The following is an 18,835-nucleotide window of genomic DNA, read 5'->3' on the forward strand; positions in this document are numbered from 1 at the left end:
AAACTTAACAAACATAAGAAAAACACATTAAGATTGTTTTTCTTTTTAAATTAGAAAAATCAAAGGCCAGCTGAAAAACGAAAATATATACATGTTAAAAACTCATGTCGGAATGGTTAATTCTTCTAAGAAAGGGCACTGAAGCACTGCAACTTAAAATCTGAAGGACCTGTACTGGGAGAGAAGTAATATACGGAAGGAGATAGCATGTTCCATGGGGTTGAGGGGTGTAGGTAGAAGAGATAGGGGTCTATCAAATTCTTGTCGGGTTTCCAGCTGGATCAAACTGTCATCTGAGCACAATATTTCAGCGGTGCACATGGCCGCCATCATCAGGTGAGAAAAGCTACGCTGCTCTCGCCGACAACTGATTGGAGTCTGTCAGGTAGGAAAACTATGGATATGAAGATATGTGTTGGGGTGGATAGTGCGTAGACGGTAAGGAGGAGTTTGATAGGTGGGTAAGGTAGTGGTACAAGAGAAAAGCGATGGAGATGGATGGAAAGGGGGAGAGGAGCGCTGATGTGGAGGTTGGGAAGAATTAGAGGTGGTAGAAGGGGCATATATCCAGGTGGATCTTATTATCTGGGAGAGGGAGTTTGTTGAAGTTGCTTTAGGACAGGATATGGATTGTGTGGAGGTGTAGACACAGTGGAACGTGTTTTAAAGGTACGGCGGACTACCGAGGTTGGTGATCAGAGGGGAGACAGTGGGGTTATTGCACTCTAGTTTGCGGATAGTATAGGAAATGCCGAAGTGTTCGAAATGGCTGAGGAGAGGCGGTAATATGATGAGACGGTAAACAGGTAGAGGTTCTGTATGCCGTTAAATGGTCAGCAGAAGATTCTAGAACTTTGGTAAAGCGGACTTGTCACTGACTGGTATGAGTCTTTTCAATACATGAATTCAGCAAGACTAAATGAGCGCGAAGCTCCGTACTTCGAGAAATGATGTTAATTACATGAACTATTATCTGTGTTAACATCCTTAACAAAAAACAGTGAAACAAATGTTCTTACACACTGTTTACACGTGAACACGCAGTTGTGATAAAATACTGCTGCAGTTAGTGGTGAATGTGATGGGCTTTAAAAAATTCTACTGTGTACCCAAACCGTGAGCAGTTAATTACTAAATTGCGTGAACAGAAAGAGAATCGTAATACGAATGGGTTATTGATTCCATTATAAGACGTATCTGAGTAGCAAAATCATTCAGTTTTAGGAATATTTCCAGTCCTGAAATTGTGATAATAATCTACATATACGACATCTTTTGCTTATTAACTATGAGGATCACTGTCAGCTGTCCGACAAGTACAAGGGAAACAATGTACTTTAATGGAACATTCGCAAAATTAAAACAAATACGTACAGAAGCTCATTATTCCGCTTATTCAGTGAGTGACAGGATTCATTTGAGCAGGTGTAGCAGTTAAAGATAAAGCCGTATGGTTCAAAATCGTTCAAATGGCTCTATGCACTATAGGACTTAACATCTGAGGTCATCAGTCCCCTAGAACTTAGAACAACTTAAACTTAACTAAGGACATCATTCAAACCCATGTCCGAGGCAGGATTCGAACCTGCGACCGTAGCAGCCGCGTGGTTCCGGACTGAAGCGCCTGGAACCGCTCGGTCACAGCGGCCGGCGCAGAAGTAAGGTAATCGTTATTTCTTGGACTACATATCTTTGGGTGAAGGGGGGGGGGGGGGAGAGGGTGCAGTTGTTGTTTCCCTACAGGTGGCGTGAGCCATATTCAAATATGTATGTGGCCGTAGTGAGCAATGCTAAAACGTACGGTACACTCGGTCGAAACTGCGCACGCCATTATTTGACGTCTAGCTTCGTGCAATCACATTTGTGACCTTATCGCCACAGTGCTATACTAAATATGGTCCTATTGAAGGTGGTATGTTCTTGACTTCCTCCAACCATCAAACTCACTCAGGAGAAACTTCAGTTTAATATGAAATTCGAACCACGGTGCAGCTCGACAGTTTTCACATCAACAGCCCCACGAGACGTGAATGAAGTAATGAGTGACAGATAAAAATCACTGGATTAGCCTAGAAGAACCACAGATGTTGTCATCTGTTGCCTAGTATTTAAAGCACTGAGACATCAACTAATTTTCAGCCTGCACTATGATACCTAGTTCCGTATGCAAATGACGGATTCATTACACAGCTACATGTACCTGATGATAATCAACTTTCATCGAAACTAGTCATTCCACAAACATAAATGTGCTCCTAAGACGGCAAAATAAACGATAAGGTTTAAGTATCAACGCAGTTGCTGAATATGTCGGCAATAGTGAAATTTAGCATTGTTTTTGTACCAAGCAGCAGTGAATTCTGCGTTCAAGGTCATTCCTCTCGCTTGCTCTTGGAGCGTTATGAAGCAATACCTGTGGGAAGTAGGCTAAAACGAGAGCGAATTCGAAATTTTGTAACATACAGCAGTCTTGATAGAAGCTGAAGGTGTCTTGAGTGAAAGATAATTACAATGGGAGTAAATAAAGGGAGTATCAGATATGGCATCCTAGAAGTGAACATTGTGTAACTCACTTGGTTTCTCTCTTGTACATAAACACTGACCGTTGTAAATATCGTGACGAAAGTCTTCTTTCTTATTACTTTTTTACTATATATGACGGTAGTATCCGTTCCCGACAGAACGGTTGCCATTAATGACCATGCAGCTTTGCTAGAATGAAATGATAATTAAATGGATACCCTCGCTGCAAACAGGCGTTTATATACTTCATTGGGGACATGTTGAAAATGTGTGCCCCGACCGGGACTCGAACCCGGGACCTCCTGCTTACGTGGCAGACGCTCTATCCATCTGAGCCACCGAGGGCAGAGACGATACTGCGCCTGCAGGGACTTATCCCTTGCACGCTCCCCGTGACACCCACATTCCCAACATGTCCACACCACTACATTCGTAGTGCGCTTAATACATGTATATAAATGCCTGTTTGGAGCGAGGGTGTCCATTTAATTATCATTTCATTCTAGCAAAGCTGCATGGTCATTAATGGTAACTGTTCTTTCGGGAACAGATACTACCGTCATATATAGTTAAAATATGGTTTCCCTGCCATTGACTTTCTTGTGCGATTGCACACGGTATGCCCGAACTCGTACGGGACTTGGTAGATTAATCTGCCACGAGGAATGAGTATGATGGGCAAACATCTATTAGGCGCACTACGAATGTAGTGGTGTGGACATGTTGGGAATGTAGGTATCACAGGGAGCGTGCAAGGGATAAGTCCCTGCAGGCGCACTATCCTCTGTGCCCTCGGTGGCTCAGATGGACAACCGCTACGGTAGCTCAGCGTGTTCGGTCAGAGGGTTAGCAGCCCTCTGTAATAAAAAAAACTGAGTTATTCGATCAACAACGAACTTCAACGGATGTCTTATGACGTCCGCCCCGAGCAGATGCAACGAACGAAAGCGAACAAAATGAGATTAAAAAGAAAAAAAAAGAGATGGATAGAGCGTCTGCCATTCAAGCAGGAGGTCCCGGGTTCGAGTCCCGGTCGGGGCACACATTTTCAACATGTTCCCAGTGAAGTATATAAACGCCTGTTTGCAGCTCTTGCGTCCATTTAATTATCATTTTATTACTTTTTGATTGATGAAGTGAAAGGTGTTTCGCATTTGTTCTCAGAGGCAAGAGCATCAACAAGGACAGATACAGCGTCAGCGTCCTGTAACTACACAAATATTTCCCACGCCTCTTAGGCCTCGGGGATTTAGATGCAACGATGCTGACGGTATCATAAAATTTGTCATGTAAACTCGAATCAGTAAACCAGTTTTCCAAGGATAGATTCCTACGCTGAAATGTTATGTAAACAGACACTCGCTACCCGTGTTTATTGTTGTTCGAGGTAATAATGAGCGCGCGTTAACGATATCGGGGTGTTGGGGAGCCTTGAGGAACAGGTTCCGGCGCGTCGCCCTCAGTCATTGGAAGTTGTCGGCCCGTGACAGCCACGTGTGGCCGCCACAGCTGCAGTCGCGTCACGAGACCAACAAGGACGCGCATGCGCACGCTGCCGCTGTCTCACCGCGTGGGCGCGCCTCAGCCACCTGCTGCTTCCTCGTTAACAGTGAGACTTACACCATATAAACACGTTAAATGAGTTCTATTAAATGTCCTTGGTACGCTTCTCCCGATAACACTCTATGAAAATCCGAGATTTCGACCTGTGTCAGCCTCTGTGTTGTGTTCATAGTTCCGCGTAGTCAGCGCGTACACAACTTTCCCACTAGAGCGCGCCCCGCTAAGCACAACAGCGCAGGCGCAGCGCTCGTCCGTCTCCGCACTACGAGATGGCGCTGCCATAGAGACGGACCAAATTCTGCTTCCGCCCATCCACGTATTAATATGTAACGCAGCCAATGAGATTGCTGCTAATGTAGAACCTTTCCTCCTCGCGGATCACACTAGCGCAGTGCTACCTGAACGCTCGAGGTATTATAACGAGTGTACAGACCTCCGATTAGTCAGTGTGCCTTAGTCTGCATTTGTCTGCACCTGTCTGTACCAGTCTACATTAGTCTGTACCAGTCTATAGTCAAGTTTCAGTCTGCGCCTAATAAGATTATCATATTCCTGTACATAGCCATGAAGATAAATGTATAGACAGTTTGTCAAGTATCAGAGATATGTGAGAATAAGATTAACGTACCAAGACCAAAGGAACTTCAGATTGTCAATTGTAGGTAGCATCCAGAATCAAGTTAAGTAAGGTTTATGATTGTTATTATTTTAATAAATGTGTGTGAAAATTAATCAAGTTCTGTTTAAAGTTGGTCACCGTCAATCTGCAACTCTAAGTGTGCAAGTGGTATTTCTATCGTCTGACCTAATGGCAGAAGCTAAACACGCCACGATAAGACCACGAGACATATTGCTGACACTCGCCTACTTAGTTAGAGCGACAAGTCAAATAATCTGATGTTGTGTGTACCGAAGGTCTTACAGTATGCACACCACACTCTGGACAACAGCTCTTGTCGAAGAAATAAAGGAGAGACATCTCGCCAGTAGGTTTTTTTTTCGTTTTTTGAAAAATATGTACAAATCAGCCAACCGGTTGCATAGGTTTTCTATATACCTTGACCAGGTTTCGTCACCTCTAAGGTCAGAAGGTAAGGTAATTACATGAAAAACATATCGTCAAAGATGTACAGTGATTTAAGAGCTGAGTTGCTCAAGTCATACATTAAAATATAAGACATAATGTTCATCAAAAACCAAACATTAAAACATACCACGCCGGTATTACTTATGTTTTAATGTTCGACTTTTTGAAGAACATTACGTCTTATATTTTAATGTATGATTTGAGCAACTCAGCTCTTAAATCACTGTACATCTTAGACGATATGTTCTTCATGTAATTACCTTACCTTCTGATGAAGTCACCCTTAGAGGTGACGAAACCTGGTCAAGGTATATACACTATTGGCCATTAAAATTGCTACACCACGAAGATGACGTCCTACAGACGCGAAATTTAACCGACAGGAAGAAGATGCCGTGATATGCAAATGATTAGCTTTTCAGAGCATTCACACAAGGCTGGCGCCGGTGGCGACACCTACAACGTGCTGACACGAGGAAAGTTCCCAACCGATTTCTCATACACAAACAGCAGTTGACCGGCGTTGCCAGCTGAAACGTTGTTGTGATGCCTCGTGTAAGGAGGAGAAATACGTACCATCATGTTTGCGACTTTGATAAAGGTCGGATTGTAGCCTATCAAGATTGCGGTTTATCGTATCGCGACATTGCTACTCGCGCTGGTCGAGATCCAATGACAGTTAGCAGAATATGGAATCGGTGGGTTCGGGAGTGTAATACGGCACGCCGTGCTGCATCCCAACGTCCTAGTATCACTACCAGTCAAGATGGTTACACGTCTCGGTCACCTCTTGTTGGCATTGACGGCACTTCACTTACACTTCAGATGTGTTACGACCCATGGCTCTCCTCTTCATTCGATCCCTGCTAAACCCTACATTTCAGCAGGATAATGCAGGACCGCGTGTTGTAGGTCCTGTACGGGCCTTTCTGGATACAGAAAATGTTCGACTGCTGCCCTGGCCAACACATTCTCCAGATCTCTCACTAATTGCAAACTTCTGGTCAATGGTGGCCGAGCAGCTGGCTTGTCACAATACGCCAGTCAGTACTCTTGATGATCTGTGGTATCGTGTTGAAGTTGCATGAGCAGCTGTATGTGTACACCCCATCCAAGCTCTGTTTTACTCAATACCCAGGCGTATCAAGGCCGTTATTACGGCCAGAGATGGTTGTTCTGGGTACTGATATCTAAGGATCTATGCACCCAAATTACGTGAAAATGTAATCACATGTCAGTTCTAGTATAATATATTTGTCCAATGAATACGCGTTTATCATCTGCATTTCTTCTTGGTGTAGCAATTTTAATGTCCAGTAGTGTAGAAAACCTATGCAACCGGTTGGCTGATTTTTACATATTTTTCAAATTTGTGTATATGGTTGCTGTAAACGTCAGCCATGTTGAAAGTTTTTTTTTTTTGTTATCTTTCCAAGGCGTTTGGGTGTGTAGGTCATGTTTCACTATTAGAAAAACTCAACCTTATGGAACTGGCAGCTTTACGCACCACAACTGGTTTGAATCATACTTAACAAACGGAGCGCAGAAATCTGTGACGGAAAAGTAGAAAATTTTTGTGACTTGAGACAAATCGCAAAGGGTGTTCCACAGGTTTCAACTACAGGACCGCCTTATTTCTTAATAATGTGAATGACCTTCCATTCAACAAGCAGAACTGGTACTTCTTGCAGACGGTACTAGTGTCAGAATAAATCCCATTGGAGTGAAAGCCACAGGAAAGTTCCTTAATTATGTTTTTCAAAGAATTATTAAGTTATTCTCTGGAAATGGTCTCTCCCTTAGTTTTGGAAAATCACACTATATTCAGCACCTAGCACCAAAGCTGACCATTTATTTATCTAACTAATTGTGGAGTGGAAATTAGAATACGTGTGAACAAGTTTAATAGAGAGACTAGATTCGCATTCAGTAATGCACAGAGGAGATAATACCGATATTGGCACATCAGTTTCATCTGTGTAATAAATTACTTCTGCCTCCTCCAAATGATTCTCGAGTGGTGAGGTGACTCGTGGGACAAAGCAACGAAAATCAGCTGAATTTGATGAATATTTAATTATTTCCAGAATGTGATTTTCACTCTGCAGCGGAGTGTGCGCTGATATGAAACTTCCTGGCAGATTAAAACTGTGTGCCCGACCGAGACTCGAACCCGAGTTCGAGTCTCGGTCGGGCACACAGTTTTAATCTGCCAGGAAGTTTCATTTAATTATTTATTTATCCTGGTCAAATTGGAGCCTTCAGACTTTCTCTTAAAGTCTCTCTCTCTCTATATATAAAATAGTATCAAACGAATTAAAATTGATTTGAAAAGTGTTATATGGAGGTTCTGGCCTAATCTGAGAGGGTTGGTACTTAAATAGTGGCAACTATTTATTCACAACCGTTGGAGAAAGAGTTACACGTTTGTACCTGTTACTGTCCTTCAAAGTAGTCACCAGCGTTGTGTATAACCCGTGTCAGCGATGCGGAAGGCGCAGTATAGCGATTAGCAGAGCCTGTTCTGTTCAAATGGTTCAAATGGCTCTGAGCACTATGGGACTCAACTGCTGTGGTCATCAGTCCCCTAGAACTTAGAACTACTTAAACCTAACTAATCTAAGGACATCACATACACCCATGCCCGAGGCAGGATTCGAACCTGTGACCGTAGCAACAGCGCGGCTCCGGACTGGAGCGCCTAGAACCGCACGGTCACCGCGGCCGGCAGCCTGTTCTGTTGTTGGTGCGAATGAAGCGGTCTAGAGTTATGGTGATTCTCCATGTACGACTGTGATGGTGTTATCCTAACGCATTGCGTTTCTCCACGGTAGACCGTCAGTGCACAGTATTACTGTTCGTTTTCGAAGCATCACCTGCGACCAGCTTTGCGAAAGAAGCGGCGACACTTTCTGCGGAACCCACCCATCATTTTGCACGACAATGCGCGGGCGCATACAGCGCAAGCTGTGGCTGCTCTGATCGGTCGATGGGACTGGGACGTACTGTACCATCCACCATACTCCACGGACTTAAGTCCTTGTGACTTTGAATTGATTCCGAAGTTGAAGGAACCATTTCGTTGCACTCGCTTCAGAACTGTTACAGAGATTCGACATGCAGTAGATTCCTTCATTCGCACCATCAACAGAACAGGCTCTGCTAACGGTACACTACGCCTTCCACATCGCTGGCAACGGGCTGTGCACAACGTTGGTGACTACTTTGAAGGACAGTAACAGGTGAAAAGATGTAACTCTTTTGTATCGGTTTTGAATAAGTAGTTACCACTATTTGTGGTCCAATGCTCGTATTATGACCTTACTGCAGCATCTATCCACATATTCATCCCAAGTGATTCAAGGATGTCAGAGTGGGAAAAAAAGGTCACGATGAACGTTTGAGGATTTAATTAATGAAACTCCCGAGACCAATGCGACTACCGAATACGATGTTTAGGAATTTAACCACAGTGTGTTGCATCACTTGCTTACATTATCCTCAGAAACTTGTGATCAGTATCAAAATCAATAAAGATACTGAAAACAGTTCGGGTTTACATCTATATCTGTAATCCGCAAGTCGCATTACGGTATGTGACGAAGTGTACACCGTGTACTACTGTCCCTTTCTCGTTTCCCTGTTCCAGTTGTCGCGAATAGTTCGCGGGAAGAGCGATTGCCGATACACCTCGGTGTTAAGTGTTGGATTAGATTATACCCGTACGGTTGCAGCCAAATTTCAAATTGGTTCAAATGGCTCTGAGCGCTGTGGGATATAGCGTCCCCAGTGCTATATTACGAAAGGACTTTAAAAACAGTATTTATAAATTGAATAATATGTTTTTATCGTGTAGCCGTAAAATAATAATCTCTCTGTCCAAGTTTCAAATGCAAAGAAATAATTTATGACAAAATGATCTAAAGAGACGACAAGATACGCTCTTTTGTTAATTTTTTAGTCGTCTTGACTTCCTTTTTTGTCTTGAGTGTGTACAGACGGACATCTTGCGAGTGCTGGCAAATGTAAGCATATTTGTATGAGTTAAGCATATAATATACTGATTTAATATTATTGTGCACTTTTAATTTCATGTCCGCCTTCCTTGAATTAACCGGCATTCAAGTAATTTACAGTCCAACAATCGCAGCGGCCGATGCAGCCAACGACGCCATTACGTGGCGATATTAACTTATAAAATTAGCGGAAGCGGAAAACTCGCCCGCTATTAACATTATATTAATTTTTCTCCACAGCCGCCCGACGTTGCAGAAAATACTTAGCTTTAAGATTCTTATTTTCAGTACCATAGCCGAGACCCAGAGCCAGGACTCCGACTACAATACAATGGTTAACGGAGGTAAGAAAAATACTCTTGCGCGTGTGTGGGCCGCAATTGTAATTAATAACTAAAGATCTTTTGCTTTAAAGGGAACTGACTAGCCGAGGAAATTAATATGAAAAGTTTATTACATTGTACAACTTATATGCTCATGTTTTAAGTTTCAGCGAGTCTAACATTCATTAACGTAACGAATAATTTGAAATTAATATTGTTAAAAAGGAGAACTTCAGGAAAGCATTTAATCGTGAAATCAAAATTAAATGGAATATCATTTTTATTAAGGCCCATCACGTAAGTCGGCAACAATCAAATAATAATAATAACAATAATAATATATATATATTAAATTACGACGGCCGACGGACGCGAGAGGGACTAAACTTCTGGGGTCATCAGTCCCCTAGAACTTAGAACTACTGAAACCTAAGGACATCACACACATCCATGCTCGAGGTAGGTTTCGAACCTGCGACCGTAGCGGTTACGCGGTTCCAGACTGTAGCGCCTAGAACCGCTCGACCACCCCGGCCGGCGCAGCCAAATTTCAATGTGACAGATAATTTTGAAGCTTGCTCCAGGCTTAGTTCCGCGTCAGTCGCATACCTTGCTTCGCTATCCACACATACGTGACTGACCAGCCGAACAGTAACAGAGAACGAGCTACTCGGCAGGGAAACCTGAGAAGAGAAGGCGCGCTGAGTCACACTGTCAGTATCAAATAACTGTCTGATGCCACATCTGCGAGACCGCCAAAACTAAAAAATAAAAATGTGGTACTTCTAATTCCCTCAAAAATATATGAAAAAAGAAAGAAGAAGACGTACGCCTGGTGAAACACTTGCGAGAAACAACGACAGGAGCCGGCCGAAGTGGCCGTGCGGTTAAAGGCGCTGCAGTCTGGAACCGCAAGACCGCTACGGTCGCAGGTTCGAATCCTGCCTCGGGCATGGATGTTTGTGAAGTCCTTAGGTTAGTTAGGTTTAACTAGTTCTAAGTTCTAGAGGACTAATGACCTCAGCAGTTGAGTCCCATAGTGCTCAGAGCCATTTGAACCATTTTGAACCAAAGACAGGAGAAAAATCAACTGATAAAAATAAAATTATAGCAGGCGAAATTTCACTTCTGCCATACTGCCCTTTATTAAACTCTGCCAGTTTCAGAGGCTTCATCAACCATTTTGAGACAGTAAAATTAGAACAGATGTAAACAAATGGCAACGTGAAATTGGAGTGTCTGGTTGACACCGGGATTGGCTTCATTGTTGATACTTATAAAACTGTTTTTCTCCGTTTAATAGATGTATTTCTAGCTTCTGTTAATCTCAATGTTCAACCTATTTGCAAAGGGCCTTGGTGAGCTGCTCGAATCTGCAGTTCCCTTCTGTGTACGGGTAAATATTCGGCCTCCTCAATTAGAGCACGGTTGTTGGTATACGCGTTAGTGAAGTTTATCGAAAAAAATCTTTGGATGACACTCTCAGTTATTTAGCAGTCTACCAAAGAATCTAAATAGAACAAGATCTTGCGCGTAGGCCTACTTTAGAACACGCTTAACTGCTGTGCTGCAAATGCTGTTACGAAGCTATTTTTGAAATAAAGATTAGAGTTAAGTTTCATTTGGTAGCGAGCTCGTTAGATACGACTAGATTTAATAGGAGATAGACAGTTTAAAGCTACCTTTCGAAATCCTGTATCACCTATAACTACATTGTATGTGAAAAATTAGCGGCTAAAACCGACGCTAGACCATGATGAATAGCAATCTTCCCAGACATCCGTATCTGTTGTCGAATCTCTTCCAAACATAACGCACTCCATTACGATACTGCAGAAATCCACTAACGAATCATCCATCACACATGAAAGCTTATTTCCTCAAATAGTCGTCCGCGTGGTATTAAATGTTTTTCTAAGGCCAAGAAACAACAATCGAAGTTTCCAGAATGAGATTTTCACTCTGCAGCGGAGTGTGCGCTGATATGAAACTTCCTGACAGATCAGAACTGTGTGCTGGACCGAGACTCGAACTCGGGACCTTTGCTTTTAACGGGCAAGTGCTCTACCAACTGAGCTACCCAAGCACGACTCACGCCCCGTCCTCACAGCTCTACTTCTGCCAGTACCTCGTCTCCTACCCTCCAAACTTTACAGAAGCTCTTCTGCGAACCTTTCAACAATCGAAGTTGTCTTCTCCAACGTCTATTGGAACTATGAGGAGTTGGAATTGGATTAAACGTAATAGATGCTTTAACAGGGCGTGCTGGCACCCACGGTGTTTTCTTCTCGCATTCTGTCAGAAATAATACAGTTGATTTTTAAGTTCACTGAAGTGCCTGTGAAGACGTGGACATTATCTTAAAAATGGACCCTTTTCTTACACTCCTGGAAATTGAAATAAGAACACCGTGAATTCATTGTCCCAGGAAGGGGAAACTTTATTGACACATTCCTGGTGTCAGATACATCACATGTCAGAACCACAGGCACATAGACACAGGCAACAGAGCATGCACAATGTCGGCACTAGTACAGTGTATATCCACCTTTCGCAGCAATGCAGGCTGCTATTCTCCCATGGAGACGATCGTAGAGATGCTGGATGTAGTCCTGTGGAACGGCTTGCCATGCCATTTCCACCTGGCGCCTCAGTTGGACCAGCTTTCGTGCTGGACGTGCAGACCGCGTGAGACGACGCTTCATCCAGTCCCAAACATGCTCAATGGGGGACAGATCCGGAGATCTTGCTGGCCAGGGTAGTTGACTTACACCTTCTAGAGCACGTTGGGTGGCACGGGATACATGCGGACGTGCATTGTCCTGTTGGAACAGCAAGTTCCCTTGCCGGTCTAGGAATGGTAGAACGATGGGTTCGATGACGGTTTGGATGTACCGTGCACTATTCAGTGTCCCCTCGACGATCACCAGTGGTGTACGGCCAGTGTAGGAGATCGCTCCCCACACCATGATGCCGGGTGTTGGCCCTGTGTGCCTCGGTCGTATGCAGTCCTGATTGTGGCGCTCACCTGCACGGCGCCAAACACGCATACGACCATCATTGGCACCAAGGCAGAAGCGACTCCCATCGCTGAAGACGACACGTCTCCATTCATCCCTCCATTCACGCCTGTCGCGACGCCACTGGAGGCGGGCTGCACGATGTTGGGGCGTGAGCGGAAGACGGCCCAACGGTGTGCGGGACCGTAGCCCAGCTTCATGGAGATGGTTGCGAATGGTCCTCGCCGATACCCCAGGAGCAACAGTGTCCCTAATTTGCTGGGAAGTGGCGGTGCGGTCCCCTACGGCACTGCGTAGGATCCTACGGTCTTGGCGTGCATCCGTGCGTCGCTGCGGTCCATTCCCAGGTCGACGGGCATGTGCACCTTCCGCCGACCACTGGCGACAACATCGATGTTCTGTGGAGACCTCACGCCCCACGTGTTGAGCAATTCGGCGGTACGTCCACCCGGCCTCCCGCATGCCCACTATACGCCCTCGCTCAAAGTCCGTCAACTGCACATACGGTTCACGTCCACGATGTCGCGGCATGCTACCAGTGTTAAAGACTGCGATGGAGCTCCGTATGCCACGGCAAACTGGCTGACACTGACGGCGGGGGTGCACAAATGCTGCGCAGCTAGCGCCATTCGACGGCCAACACCGCGGTTCCTGGTGTGTCCGCTGTGCCGTGCGTGTGATCATTGCTTGTACAGCCCTCTCGCAGTGTCCGGAGCAAGTATGGTGGGTCTGACACACCGGTGTCAATGTGTTCTTTTTTCCATTTCCAGGAGTGTATTTTCTTTCATCTGGCACCTCAATCTCAATTTCGAATAATTTCCTAGTACAGGTCACGATGGATTTACGAATATTGAGTGTGATAACTGTTAACCACGAGAAATGCTGTTAGATGACGCACGACATTCCGCCCAACTTCTAAGACTTTTTAATCAAGGAGATACAATCGTAAGGAATATTCGTTAGGTCACGGCGTCAGTCGTTCTGTGTGTTTCTATGCTTGCCATGTATGACAATAGCCAAAAGTAACAAGGTCGCAAATGAATAACATTCCTCCGCCCAAAAGCATTTGATGACGTGGTTGCTGGCAAATGTCGACCGTTGTGGTTACTGAAGAGATTTCGGCTTTTCGTGTTAGTTGCATTAAGACGTAATTGTCTCTCTCCGAAATACACAGTAATGCTAGCTATCAGCTTTGAAGAAAGGTGCACTATAGGAAAAACTGAGACAGTTAATTTTAGCTGACCTCGATGAGCGGTAAATTGCGGCAAGACGTGTTACTTTCGGAAGTAGTCACTGGTTGTGATGATGGCTCATTAGAGTCGAAACCTGCCATCCACCGAGCGAGGTAGCGCAGTGGCTAGCACACTGGATTCGCATTCGCGCTTTCAGGAGGACGATGGTTCCATTCTTCGTGCGGCCATCTAGACCTAGCTCTTCCCTGGTTTCCTTAAATATCAGTATGATCCCTTTGTAAACGGCACTGCCGGATTTCCTTCTGCATCCTTTTGTAGCCCGAGCTTGTGATCCGTATCTAACTTTACTCTTCCTTTTCTTATTTGTTATAAATAAGCCAAATACTATCAAGGTAGCTGTAAATAAAACAAGTATTTTTTCAAAATAGTTGGCGTTTTCCAATTTCACAATGCCAGATTTCATTTTTACGTAGTTGTGAAAAATCATGTTGTACCACAATCAGCTACTATGAAAATCTTATTATCACCATTAGTTTAAATTCAGGAACAAAAAGTTTCCCAAGTATAGTATCCGTTTTTATTACAGTATCTGTTTTTCAATTACATGACATTCTATGTTATTCTACATAACATAAAAAACACGAACTGACAACAGAACTCAGTACCTAAAATTAATGATGAGAAGATCTAACAAGCTAATAATAGAACAGTACAGTAGTTTTGGAACATCGTAGAAAACACTTGCCGTCTCAGTGAATGGAATGGTAACGCCAGTGGCAACTTGTATGACCAGCAGCTAAATCTGTGGTCTTTGAAACTGAGTTGTAATTTTCCTTGCACTACATGTTTCAGAAGATAGCTTTCATATTCAAGTGTGTTTAGGTGAAATACGAGAAGTGCTTTTTAAGTAAGTACTGTTCTGAAATAAAAATAATACATGTAGACTTTTCTTAGCGATTTTATTTTACATGAAAGTCTGTATTTTAATCTACATTTCTGCTTTGTCCCCACATATATTTAGGCACTTATCGTATCGTACTACCACTTTAGAATACAGTCCTCGACACCTGAGAACAAGTTTCGATAACTGGAACGTTCTGTAACGATTACATAAAGCACACTTATTCACACTTGAGGAAACTCATCACGTAACTTCAAAATGTTAAAGTGTTCTCTATTACTTTTCCGTCAAGTTTCTGCACCAAATAGTCAGTAATGACTGAGGGTCGTCCACTTGATTCCGTATCAGGCAGATTCGTAGAACCATGTTTAAAAGCTCTCATTTCCATACCATCTCATCGCTCATAAGTGTCAAGAAGTGTTACAGAAAGTTTAAATTATCGATAGGTATGCTCAGGCGGAAGATTTCTGTGAGGACGGTATTCAAAACTGATTACACGGTACGATAAATGCCTTAATATTGGTGGGAATAATGCTGGTTGTTTCAGGAGTAACAATAAATATTGTATTGCAAAAAATGCAATATAACATGTATCCAGTTTTTATTGAGTACAGAGACACATCTGTTAGCATGTAACCCAAAGAAACTTAAAGCAAAGGCTAATGAGGGCACTGACAGCTGTTTTTCAAAAATTCCAGCGTCAGCTTCAAAGCACTTTTGACTTCTCTTGACAACACCACTTGTAGATCTTCTGGGGTGTTCTCTGCGTTCTTTTATGGGGCCTGCACTACTCATAGTGCGAACCATCAAATCATCTCTTGCGGTTACTATTCCACTTTCAAGCATCCCCAAAGGCAAAAATCCAAATGGAAAGGTCCGGTATCTCGCTGTCCAAGAAGCGAGTCCATATCTAGTGATCCATCTTCCTGGGAATTTTAGATTTAGATAATGTGTCACCTGATAAGCAGTACGTGCAGGGGCCCCGTCATGCTGGATGAATATACGCATTTTTGTAGCCAAAGGAATCTCTCTTCATAATACTGGAAGCTCATTTTCAGGAAAGTGCAAATAACGGGGTCCTGGAAGACGATGCGCAAATACAACAGGCCCAATCAACTGATTGTTATTAAACCACACCACACATTTACAAAGAAACGCTCTTGAAAATATGTCTCCACAATGTAATGTTGGTTTTCTTCAGACCACTAATGTGCATTATGTGTGTTATTGATGCTGTCACGCGAGAAAGTGTCTTCATCAGTGGAGAGTAAAAATGGGATTACCTGTCTATTTTCAAGTTTCGAATGACAAATTTCCAATCATTTGTCTTCACCTCCTGTTCGAAGATGTTGAATGAGCTGTAAATTATACGGATGGAACCCGTGCATACGTAGTGTCCGCCACATTCGTGTATGCAGAAATTCTACGAGTGCTTGATGAAAAACTACGTTCAACAGGCTGAATAATGTCTTCTACTTCATCCACACTCTGTTCCATTACAAGTTCAGATGCAATATGGCTGATGGGCACTGTACCAGCGTCGCGCAATGTATTGAACACACGAGTAAACACTCCTGAATCTGGTAGTCTGCGATCAGGATATCGTATGCCGTATTTTTTACAAGTAGCAGCAGTGTTTTCACTACAAAACCCATGCAAAAATACCATATCAGCATACTCACCATGTGTAAATACTTGCGGCATGGTTACTCCCTGCACTGCAGTAGACTTTGACCAACAACTCACAATAAAAACTTCAGTGCAGACTAAAGCGCATCTTCGCAGCCTGAACATCAGCATTCTGCTGCTGACATTCGATGAATACGCCAAAAGCAACCCATAGCAATCGTGTACCAACTCACGAAAATGCATTGAACTCAGCTGAATCTCTGCACTTAACAAAAATTTATAAGAAGATAGTAACTGTTCTCGAAAGAACAGATACCATTGAAGGCCGTGCAGCTTCTCTAGAATAAATGATAATTAATTGAAACCCTCAGCTGCCAAGAGTTGTTGTTGACATACCTCAATGGGGACAGCTGAAAATGTGTGCCCCGAACGGGCCTCGAACCTGGAATCTCCTGTTTACTTGGCATACGCTCTATCCATCTTTTTTGTGCGTTTTGTTCGTTGTTGATCGTTGTGGTTGGTCGTTGCGGACGTCACACTTGATTGGTTCAAGTTCATTTTGTTGACGCTTCCACTCAGTTTTTTATTACAGAGGCCAATCAGCTCTCTGACCGAACGCGCTGAGCTACCGTGCCGGCATACATCTGAGCCACCGAGGACACAGATGAATAGCGCGACTGCAGGGACTTATCCCTTGCACGCTTCCCGTGAGACCTACATTCCCAACTCTCCACAATCTACATACGTAATGTTCCTAATAAATACTTTGCCCATCCACTCATTACTCGCGCCCACTATGGTGATGATTACCGTAAGAGTTCGGACAACCTGTGCGCATTCGCACATGTAAGCAGGAGATCCCAGTTTCGAGTCCCGGTCAGGGCACACATTTTCAGCTGTCCCCATCGAGGTATGTCAACAACACCTATCAGCAGCTGAGCGTTTCAATTAATTATCATTTATTCTAGAGAAGCTGCGCGGTCATCAATGGTATCTGTTCTTTCGAAAACAGTTACTATCTTCATATATACACTACTGGCCATTAAAATTGCTACACCAAGAAGAAATGCAGATGATAAACAGGTATTTATTTGAAAAATATTTTATACTTGAACTGACATGTGATTACAATTTCACGCAATTTGGGTGCATAGATCCTGAGAAATCAGTGCCCAGAACACCCACCTCTGGTCCTAATAACGACCCTGATACATCTGGGCATTGAGCCAAATAGAGCTTGGATGGAGTGTATAGGTACAGCTGCCCATGCAGCTTCAACACGATACCACAGACCACCCGGCGTAGTGACTGACGTATTGTGACGGGCCAGTTGCTCGGCCACCATCGACCAGACGTTTTCAGTTGGTGAGAGATCTGAAGAATGTGCTGGCCGGGCAGAAATCGAATATTTTCTGTATACAGAAAAGCCCGTACAGGGCCTGCAACATGCGGTCGTGTATTATCCTGCTGAAATGTAGGGTTTCGCAGTGGTCGAATGAAGGGTAGAGCCACGGGTCGTAACACATCTGAAACGTGACGTCCACTGTTCAAAGTGCCGTCAATGCGAACCAGAGGTGACCGAGACGTGTAACCAATGGCACCCCATACCATCACGCCGGGTGATACGCCAGTATGGCGATGACGAATACACGCTTCCAATGTGCGTTCACTGCGATGTCACCAAACACGGATGAGACCATCATGATGGTGTAAACAGAACCTAGATTCATTCGAAAAAATGACGTTTTGCCAGTGGTGCACCCAGGTTCGTCGTTGAGTACACCATCGTAGGCGCTCCTGTCTGTGATGCAGCGTCAAGGGTAACCACTGCCATGGTCTCCGAGCTGATGCTGCTGCAAACGTCGTCGAACTGTTCGTGCAGATGGTTGTTGTCTTGCAAACGTCCTCATCTGTTGAATCAGGGATCGAGACGTGGCTGTACGATCTGTTACAGCAATGGGGATAAGATGCCTGTCATCTCAACTGTTAGTGATACGAGGCCGTTGGGATCCAGCACGGCGTTCCGTATTACTCTCCTGAACACACCGATTCCATATTCTGCTAACAGGCATTGGATCTTGACCAACGAGAGCAGCAATGTCGCCATACGATAAACCGCAATCGTGATAGGCTGCAATCCGACCTTCATCAAAGTTGGAAACGTGATGGTACGCATTTCTCGTCCTGAAACGAGGCGTCACAACAACGTTTCACCAGACAACGCCGGTCAACTGCTGTTTGTGTATGAGAAATCGGTCGGAAACTTTCCTCATCTCAGCGCGTTGTAGGTGTCGCCACCGGCGCCAACCTTGTGTGAATGCTCTGAAAAGCTAATCATTTGCATTTCACAGCATCTTGTTCCTGTCGGTTAAATTTCGCGTCTGTAGCTCGTCATCTTTGTGGTGTAGCAATTTTAATGGCCAGTACTGAAAATTGTTTGTGTAAATATTTCCCTGGTGCGTACGGGATATAGGAGAACATAGCACGGGACGGCGGCTGCAAAGTGTGCTTCAGAGGAGTGAGGCTGCGGCGAGAAGAGGCTGTCGGCGTTACGCAAGGCGCCAGGGCCACGCCGCGGTG

General features: G+C 44.1%; 1 protein-coding gene and 1 non-coding gene across 3 annotated transcripts in view; one reads left to right on the forward strand and one right to left on the reverse strand.

Annotated features, from left to right (window-relative positions):
• Positions 1-18,835, forward strand: part of LOC124798103 (ras-related and estrogen-regulated growth inhibitor-like) — a 589,819-nt gene that overhangs the window by 46,912 nt on the left and 524,072 nt on the right. The gene's annotated exons all lie outside the window — the stretch shown is intronic.
• On the reverse strand, positions 2,795-2,869 carry Trnat-cgu. Its single transcript has one exon. It is a non-coding gene; the product is annotated as a tRNA-Thr (tRNA).

This window comes from Schistocerca piceifrons, chromosome 1 (assembly GCF_021461385.2).
Source record: "Schistocerca piceifrons isolate TAMUIC-IGC-003096 chromosome 1, iqSchPice1.1, whole genome shotgun sequence".
Classification (NCBI taxonomy): domain Eukaryota; kingdom Metazoa; phylum Arthropoda; class Insecta; order Orthoptera; family Acrididae; genus Schistocerca; species Schistocerca piceifrons.